Source organism: Ranitomeya imitator, chromosome 3 (assembly GCF_032444005.1).
Source record: "Ranitomeya imitator isolate aRanImi1 chromosome 3, aRanImi1.pri, whole genome shotgun sequence".
NCBI classification, from domain to species: Eukaryota; Metazoa; Chordata; class Amphibia; order Anura; family Dendrobatidae; genus Ranitomeya; species Ranitomeya imitator.
This window is the reverse complement of record NC_091284.1, coordinates 458,707,290-458,717,887: the sequence shown is the minus strand read 5'-3', so window position 1 is coordinate 458,717,887 and position 10,598 is coordinate 458,707,290.

The window sequence follows — 10,598 nt, the reverse complement described above, 5'->3', positions numbered from 1 at the left end:
TACTGTGATGTTCAATTGAAAGCTGTAAATGCCATCCCAACCCTGATACCTCATGCCTGGCTGATTGCTGCAGTACTATGCTACAATTTGTACTATGGGTGAATTGAAGCCACTTTCCTGGTGTCTGTACCTCATTTGATGTGTTTTGGCAACATTTGGGGCTGTTATGAGGTGTTGTGCATGCATTTGTTTTTTCTCCCATTGACATGAATGGCGTTTGGCTATGTTTGATGAATATTCGACTAATTAATCATCGAATATTGCAAAGATTGCCTTGCGCAGGCGTGTACTACGGAGGACATAGAATGAACTTCAATCCAATATTGCGGCCAGCATGCAGCCAGCGGGTAAGGAAAGGGTGAATCAAACACCCGAAAACTCCGCCCATATGACCGAAAACCGGTCCCGCCAAATTCAGGTGACAGGTTCCCCTTAACATTTGATATTGAAGCGGAAAAATAAATGTGTTAACAAAAGATTCACTTCTTACTTCTTTTTTTTTCTATTACAGTATGTGTGACTAGATAATTGTTTGTTAAATCCAGAATTTTGAAGTAAAAAAAAGAAGGATGTGTTTTCTACTATTATTGAACACTTTTTTTATTCTTTCCCAGAAGCAAAGAAAACCATCTGTGAAAACCTGTTTGAGAGTTTGTTTTCTACAATAAAATTCAAAGTACATTTTCCTGTTAGTGGATTGTACCATATGTCAATTTTTTTTGTAACGATACTACTATGTTAACAGGCTTAAAAACAAACAAACATTTTTTGGTTTACATTATAGGTATAAGAAGTCGCATTTTTTAACAAAATTTCTATGCGAATAGATAAAGCTATTCGCTAAATTAAGAAAAAACAACAACATTTTTTTGTTGTTTATTTTACAGATATAAAAAGTACGGAAAAAGAATAAAAGTCAGCTATTAGTTTTATTTATTTTCTATTTTTTTTTAAAATATATCTTTGTGAAAATAACTAACATAACAGTTAAAATGTGACTTTTTTAATTTTCAAATACATTTTCATAATTTTTATAATTGGACGTTGCGGGTATATAATTTTTCTTTTTTGGTATCAGTGAACATGTTACTTTTCACAAAATTTCCTTGTCTGCCAGTTTGATTACACTGTAATTATACATTCTGATTGCACACTTAGCACCAAAATATTTCACAGTGCTGTGCCTCCTCCTACTTCCTCAGTAAAAACATAGATAATGGCTTCCTCTGAAATCAGCCACTGATTAGATTGTGAGCCCCATAGCGGTAGGGATCACATAAGTATATTGTTGAAATCTTGAGTACTAAATAATGGAAAATGTATCAAAATAAATGTTCCTAAATGTTGGCATAATTTAAAAAAATAAACTGTCTTTCATTACTTGCACTATATTTATGTTGTGTTTTAGACACTTTTTATTACAAGTCCGAGCAGGGGGCACGGCCTTGCTAAAAAGGGGCATGGCTTATCAAAAGTGCATTGATATTAATGTGTGAAGCAATGCAATCAAAATTGTCAGATTTATCAAGCACAATGAACCACTTTGATAAATCTGGCACACATTAAGACTGTGTAGCCTACGTTTGCACTAAGAATTTAGCAGTTTTGCAAAAAATTTGCCCAATATCTTTTGTGCTTTCATAATATCTAAAGTATTTCCCATATTCTGTATGTAAAATAAAGCACCAATCTATCTTAACCTTCTTCAGGCTGCATAATTTTACAACGTTAACAGGCTGCAGAGGTACAATTGTACCTTCATATATATTTTATTGAAATTTGGCCAATATATTCTGGACCAAAACTGCAGAGATGTCACGAAATTTCAGCCGTCTACGGCTTTTCGAAATAAAAAGTTATTGCAATTTTAAAACGGAATAGTTACAATTGTACCTACTCAGCTGGACGAAGGTTAAAACTTCTTTTACAACCTTCTCCGTTTAAATTGTAAATAATAAAAATCATAAAAAAAAGAATAAAGCATAAAATTGTGTGGTGGCACCAAAAACTATATTCTAATGGATTCCATGTAAATGAAAGAGGCAACTATCTTATTTATCTGTTCAGTTTTCAATATCTGTCAAGTTACCAATACGCTGAAGTGAGAGCTTGGTCCTGGGCACTTTGTGTATAAGCCAACTATCACTCATTACAATTAAACCTCATCTTTCTTTGTACACTCCCACCACACTGCTTGATCCCATTCATCCCATGATTTATTATCTAGTAGCGGTCTCCTTTACAAACACGCAAATAGCTTGTTTGAGCAAGACATTTAAGTTATTTTGTTTATTTCATTTTTTATGTATCGCTCCTTATCTTCTCATTTAGATAACAACAGCAGGGAGGGAGTAAAGGACTGCAGTAACAAAAATTCTTAAATCCCTCCCCATATTGAAATGGATAGAATCTGTAGCTTAGAAGTGAATAAAAAGCTGATAAACAGTATTTACCACTCATTTATTGGTTACTATTACAATCCTGAATTTACAACCTAAGGTTGAGCATTTTTTTTAAGTAAATTATTAGAGATGACTATAAATAACAATAAAGACACACCTTTTTGTATATTATTAAAGCACAAAGCTACATGTTCTGATAAATGTAAATTGTGCATAAAACGTTTCAGGCATAAATAAAATTAATCCAAGGAATACTGGAATATTTTTGGGCAAAAAATTGCAAGTTTTAAAAAAGTTGCAGTTGATGAATCGGCAACAGACCTCCGGAAAGCAAAAAACCTTTCTGCATTGGCAAACAAAAATACACATATTACCATAAAAAAAAAGTCTTAAAGGAAAAAAATGAATTAAAAACGTAAAAATCTCAAAAACAAAATTTGGCTCAAATCAACAGCAGGCTATACCAAACAAAAACAGACAGAAAAGGTACAAATGTAATAATGAATGGGGCCCAAAATGTCTGAAGATAATTAAAGAAGAGGGCCATCCACATTTTTTTTTCACTTTTGTTCAATCTTGCTCTGAAAACAGTCCTTGTATAATGGGCTTTATTCGTTTTCATGGTCATTACTTGCTTCTTAACAAACAGTTGACCACTAAAAAGCTGGCCTTGAGGAAAGGTCAAATCCTTCATATAGACTCAATCTATTTGGTGAGTGAAAATGTGGAAGGGCCTTCTGACAATCTTAAAAGACATTCCTTCAATTGTGTAGGCAAATCATGCTACATGCTCAATGTACCTACCAGATGGATAAGGTCAGAATGGACAATCGATACAAAGAGACAGAGGGACACATTAAGGTGCTAGAAAATCCATTCATTTGGAAGTTTCAAATAAAATCTGTGAGAATTAATGGTTTTGGGATCCAAAGGGTAGGTCTTCTACACAATAAAGAGGAGATATAGAGATATAAATGTAATGTAATTAGCAATATTTTATAATAGAAACATTATCTAAGACATGGAAATAATTAGCTTTTGAAAACTCTAGCAATGGTACCTAATTGTTTATGGCAGAAGTTGAATTACAAATATGTAGATAAGTATATTATTATCATTAATTGTAATTCAATGATAGCTTAATGCTGAAGATCTGAAGAGGTAACAAGACTTGTGACCAAAATACCTTTTAAAAAGGAAATGCAAAAAAACTATAGTATAAATAGAAAGAAAACTTTTCTCACAATATAAGATTCTGTAAATGATCCTGAAACAAATAGTTTTGTAGAAATTTTGCAGGGAAAGTAGGCGTTAATTTGCTTGTTGAAGTTTCCATTTTTTTGTAGTACACATATGGAACATGTGGGCTACATGCAAGCTGTTGGTGGTCAATTACAAGCCTGTTTAGACAGGTATACTTCACTTCCCATACATACAGAGCAATCGGCACTACGATCATTTTATACACATAGACTATCATTGTTCTCAACAGCACATTTCCTGTTTACACAGAATGATGTGCTGCCGAGAACGTTTCTGTTAAAGCAGGCTTAATAATCGCAGACCATTATATATTTTTTAAATATTAGGTAACATAGGTTCTAGTTTTAATATCTTGTGTTTATTAAATTTTTAGATTAATTTTTCACGACGGGAATTTTTATTGTAGAAAGCTGCAATTATTAAATCAAACATAGGCTAGGTGCGGATGACTGTGTATTCTCTCATCTAATAGAATCGGGTTGATTATGTAGATCACACTCTGATCAAACTTTAGAGTTTGATCAGATTGTGAACATAGCGTGATCCAATTCTTTCCGATGAGAAGATGAAGAAAATTCTTTATGTTCTCCATTCTGTCAGTCTTTCGAGTGTAGTTCAATGAATTCCACGGACTCGTTGACTTGCATGGCTGAGTGTGAACCGAATATCTGATATATGCACTGCCCCATAAAATAACATTGTGATCTGATGGTTTGTCAGATTGCAGTCGGACCTTGTGTCGCCAGACACTTGCCTAGCTAAAGGCATATATTTTTCCACCAACTTTGTAAAAGTGTTAAGAGCTATGTAAAATCACAAAAAATTGGAAATTTTGGAACAAAAATAATGTGCAACAAAACATTATTTTTTTTACTTCAAAATACTGGTTCTAAAGTCCTGAAAAAGTCCCCTCTTTCTCCAGATCCAGACATCTGTGTCTCCTGACCCAAACATAGGCATATATGAGGCTGTTGACTTTCGTTCAGGAGAACTGCAGCCACTCTGTGTCTCAGTTCATACTCAGAACACAAATATGAATATGAGAATCCTGCGTTAGAAAACCCCTGACCATTCAAGATTGTGAATAGTGAACATGATTGTCTTTGTTTAGCTGCATTTACTTGTCTAAACTGAGGGCAAAAACAGCCTTTGATTGCATGGTTCATAATGGTCCATTGCTAAAAAAAAGTTTCACATGGACCACTTGCACATCCAGTTGGGCCTTGTGTTGTTTTTGTGTTGTCCATTGTACACACAGAAGGTCCAAAAATAGGCTCATCTGAAAAAGTCCTAAATTGGTCCTTCTGGTGCCTCTTACCAACTACCAGTCACGTGATCCTCATGTGACCCTCCACGTCACACAGGTCCTTGTTGGCTGGACGCTGCCCGCCGCAAGTATCCAGACAGAGTGAGAGAGCCGTGATCACACGGCAGAACAGAAGAGCTGCTTAGAGCACCTCTTACTAGCCAGGACAGCGCTCAACCACTATCGACACTACTCACTCACTGCTTCCCTCGTGGGTGAATTAGGAAAGGACACAGAAGCCCGTTAATTCATTGCATCATCTTACCTCACCACCTCACCTCTTTCTGCTAAACCTCTACCGCGCTTGGTTCATCTTAAGGCAAGGTAACAAAATCTCTACTTAATGTGCAGATTACATGCTGTAAGGTGGATCGATTGACATTTATGACTATTGACTCCTATACTAGTAAAAGTGCACAAGCAACTTGCAACAACAGACAGGGAGATCTAGTTCCATTTGTCCCACCTATAATTGAACGTTAGTTCTTGTACATTAACAGCATACCTTATGTGTTATCTGTTGAGCAGTCATTTTCTCCCTCAGGATTACACCTTTTTAGCGCAAATCAATTTAATTTTTATTTGGAATTACCTGGCAATTTTGTGGTTATTGTTTTATTTGCAGCTGAAGAGTATCCTAGTATACTAGCGCCACTGTTTCCAATTGTGAAATATATATTTTGAGACAGTGACCGGTGTCATATGTGAGGGTCACTATGTGTCCCCCAAGGATGTGCACAGAAGTGTATTGAGGCCGTGGGAGTGCATGGCAGTCACAGTCATAGCTGTGATTGCAATGCAAAATAAAGTAAGTGTTGGTGTTGGGCAAGCTATTTGTCCAAGGCACATTTAAGAAAACCTGCTCTTGTCTTTTATTTTTGAAATTGTCTACTTGATGGTAGTGGGGCAGTCTGTTTCCTTCCCATTCGGGTTTTCCACATGGCCTATGGCCACAGGATCCTTGTAATTACCCCTGAAGCAGAGGGTTAGGGGTGTCAGTTTGGTTTTGCAAGCATGCAGAGCAGAAGGCTCTGCAGAGCTCCACCTATGTGAAGCAACACAGGGCCAAGTGGAGCCAAAAGGCCTAGGCACCCTTCAGCGTATACGGCGGTGCAGTCACCCACGGAAACAGGTCTAGTATGTGGACTGTTTTGTTTCCCGATTCCGACCTTGAGGATATCGTATGCTGTGTATTTCTGTGAGTTGGACATTAAAACACGTTTTGCTTTGAACTTTGCTGGGTCACTGCCTCATGACTGCACAGTGTGGATATAACTGCATTACAATATATATACAGCTCTATTAAAAATTATGAGACCACTGCAAAATTTTCAGTTTGTCTGATTTTTCTCTTTTTTTAGGTATATTTTTGAGTAAAATATATATTGTTCTTTTATTCTATAAACTTCTGACAACATGTCTCCGTATTTCCAAGCAATAAATTTTGTTTTTTTTTGCTGAAAAGGAGAAATGGTCCAAACTAAAAAAAACAGTGCTTTCAGACCTCAAATATTGCAAAGAAAACAAGTTCATAATCATTTAGAAACAACAATACTAATGTTTTAACTCAGGAGGAAGAGTTCAGAAATCTATATTTTGTGGAATAACCATGATTTTTAATCACGGCTTTCATGCATCTTGGCATGCTTTCCACCAGTCTTTCACACTGCTTTTGGGTGACATTATGCCACTCCTGGTGCAAAAATTTAAGCAGTTCTTCTTTGTTTGATGGCTTGTGACTATAAATCTTCCTCTTGATTACATTCCAGAGGTTTTCAATGGGGTTCAGGTCTGGAGATTGGGCTGCCCATGTCAGAGATTTGATGTGGTGGGCCTTCATCCACACCTTGATTGACCTTGCTGTGTGGCATGGCGCATTGTCCTGGGGGAAAAACAGTCATCAGAGTTGGGGAACATTGCCTGAGCAGAAGGAATCAACTGTTTTTTCCAGGATAACCTGGTATGTGGCTTGATTCATACGTTCTTCGCAAAGATTAACCTCCCCAATTCCAGCCTTGCTTAAGCAGACTCAGATCATCACCAATCATCCACCAAATTTCACAGTGGGTGCAAGACACTGTGGCTTGTACACCTCTCCAGGGCTCCATCTAACCATTAGACGACCAGGTGTTGGGCAAAGCTGAAAATTAGACTCATCAGAGAAGATTACCTTACTCCAGTCCTCTATGGTCCAAGCCTTATGGTTTTTGGCAAACTTCAGCCTGGCTCTCCTTTGCTTCTCATTGATGAAAGGCTTTTTTCTAGCTTTACATTACTTCAGTCTTGCCTGTTACCGACTGTTCTTGCTGTGCACTTCACCCTAGCTGCCATTTGCCATTCCTTTTGTAGGTCACTTGATGTCATCCTGCGGTTGCTGAGTGACAATCAAATAAGATGACAGTCATCCCAGTCAGTGGAGAATTGTTTTCGTCCTCTGCCAGTCTGTAGCTTTGTTGTCCCCAATGTCTGCTGCTTGACTTTGTTATAATGGACTGCCGTCACAGAAATTTGACTGTATCCCTCTGCTAGTAAAGTCAGAATTGAGCCCTTCTTTTCCTCACTCAAGACTTTTCTTTTCAACTCCTTTGGTATGGTTAAAAGTTATTTTTTCATTCCTATTACTTTTTGGATATTCCTAGCACTTGTTTTGCCATCCAGCTTGTCCTATTGCAAGAGGATTGTGAACACCATAGCAGTGTTTTTTATACTTTCCTCCATTAAATAAGATTTGGTTCAGGTGATCACCTAATCAGAAGCACATTAAGTACAATGAGGTGTACTCTGGTTGGAATTCAACTGACACTGGAATGGCTGTCAGACATGTAGAGAAGCTGATTTTTATGAAACTGTGCAGTGGTCTCTTACAGAGCTGTATATATATATATATATATATATATATATATATACATACTAACTTTTTTATTGATTTATACATCTGGAACACAAGTTAAAAAATTCCATTTATAATAATTAATAATTTCTCTTCAAATTTGTTGTGCTGTTGTTTAACATTAAAATAAGATTGTGATATACCGTATTGTTTTCGGATGTAATTTACATACAACAGAGTAGCTGTGATAAGGCAGTGAAGGAGCTGAGCTACAGGGAAAGCAGAAAGATGTGAGTTGAAGTAGGGGACAATTATGTAGCAGTGAATGACACTACAAAATACCTACTCAATGAAGTACTCTGGAAGGTTTATGTAGTTTTCTTGATGGCTTCTTGTCAATGTCAATCCTTCAGCTTCCACTCACATCTCAATTGTCCGGCTATTTCACCTGTTCTGTAGAAAGCTGAGCTTATTGAAAACAATTTCTGTGTTTCAATCTTGTGGCAGTTTAGCCATAGGCTTTTTTCATAGTTATTTACAATTTTTTGATCTGCTTCTCTCTTTATTTGTAATAATGTAAGTAAGATTGTATGACAAATAAAGACAAATTGTCAACAAAATAACAATATTTACCTACAGCCATAGTGTTAATCAGAAGAAAATTACCGTTAAAATATGTAAATATGTACCACAGTCTAATTGGAAGTACAGCTGCAGGGAGACAATGAAGTTTTATTTTCCCTGAAGCCACTGACTTCCAGTCATTGGGGCAGTGTTTGGGCAATGAGCAGTCAGAAAACACTCCCTATTCTACAATACTGAGATACTATTTGGTGTGGTGTGTGTAATTACAGCATGCTCATTGTGTAGTGAGAAGTGACTGATCACTGTCCAAGCACCACCCCAATGACTGGAAGTCAGCAGCTGCTGGGAGAATATAACTTCATTTTTCCCTGTAGTTGCACTTCCAGTTAGACTGAGGCATATTATTTAGCTGAAGATATGGCTGCAGGTAAATACTGTTATGCTATTGCTTGACATACCATTTGCATATGTTAAAGTTTATTCTTTTTTATTATTTTGATAGTATAATCTAGTTTTGTTTGCCTCACTTTTAATGTATGTATGTATTTATGTATGAAAAGGATGTATTAAATAAGAGGAATTGTGAAAACTTAGTGGGTAATTCATCAAAAGCTTTTTTGCCAGGAAACTGGAGTAAAATACTTTGGAAAGTGACATTTTTGTGCAACGTGGAGTTGCGAATAAGACCTGCGATTTTTGGCGTTCTCATGCGAGTTGAAAGCTGAGGAGCTAGGGAAGAGCCCGGGCGGGATGGGCGTCAATATGCCCACTCGCCATATGCGGCAATTCTTAAGGAATTCAGCGCATCATACTTCAGCGAGCCCCTCATTATGACTGGTGTATGAAACTCCTGTCTTAATGGATCGTCCTCATAGTTTTCCATGTAAATTCCCAGCTACAATTTTGATGTCTGATGACACTACTTATTCTATAGCTATATAGCCCTAATCCAGTAATGCTTTTGATAACCCCCCAAATTCTTCGAAGCCATGTGTAATTTGCCAATATTATGGGATCACCGAAATGCTTCCTATTGACTCTGTAGGACTTTTGCCACCCAATCTATCAGTCTCTGCCCTTTTACACCATGTTGTACTTACAAACTATAAGGAGACTCTCGAGAAGTTCAGATTGTACTATGCTGTTGGCTGACTTATGCATTTCTTCTTTTTCTGCTGCATCTTACATGTTGGTTTCTGGAGCTGCAATTTCAGTCTTTAGTGGGTGTCCTCGGTGAAGAATGATTTCTATATTGCTTGCTTCTCAGCTATAACCCTTTCTCTCTCACACTGACATGACTGTGCAAGGTAAGAAAATGCAGCTCAGAAATCTCTTCAGAAATATACAAAAAGTGAAAAACACTAACCTGCCTTAAAAGGAATGTGCCAACAGAAATTATACTATTGTTTAAATCAGATTTATATGTTACATGTTTTTGTTTTTCATAACGCAATATTTATTAAAAAGACAGTTAACCATCTGGCAACTGGCACTATGTTTGACTTATACTCCCTGTCATTTCAAGAATGTTCCTATGCAAGATCCACCAATCACAATAGGTGGTGTTACAGCTGAGCCTGCTGCTCCTCCCATCACAATCACCTATGCACACACTCATTAGATGCTTCCGTACCAAAGATAGGGTCAGAGTCTTTTCATTGTGGCGAATATTCATGTGAATTTCCAGAAACAACAGTCTAAATAAGCCTTAATGTTCAGTTGGAAATTTTTAATTTTAATTTAAAAAAAATGCAATATGGAAAAAATATTGCCAGACTTAAAGCACCACTGTGATGTGTGTTTTTTATTTTTTTTATTTTCACTAGTGGAGTTTATCACTAATGTAAATTCTCTGCCCTTAATAAAATACTTACCAGCCGCCATCTCTTCTTTTCCCAGTGTTGCTCTGGTCCTGTCCAGCCATCTTGTGATCCTAGCTCTTGACTAACTGGAAGTCACAAGTGCTTAATGTAAGCTGTGAGGTCCTCATTCTGGCCTCACTTTGGCTCTCATAGACTTACATTGAGAAGTGACTTTTGCCCAGGAAAAACACTGGAGTGATCCAGCAGGTCACAACCAGCAGAAAACAACAGAATAGAAGAAGACGGCGGCTGGTAAGTATTTTGCTAGTCGCAGGGAATCGATTTTATTGATACCACTCCGGCGGTTAGATAAAAAAAATGCTGAAGTGATGCTTAAAAAAACACATTTA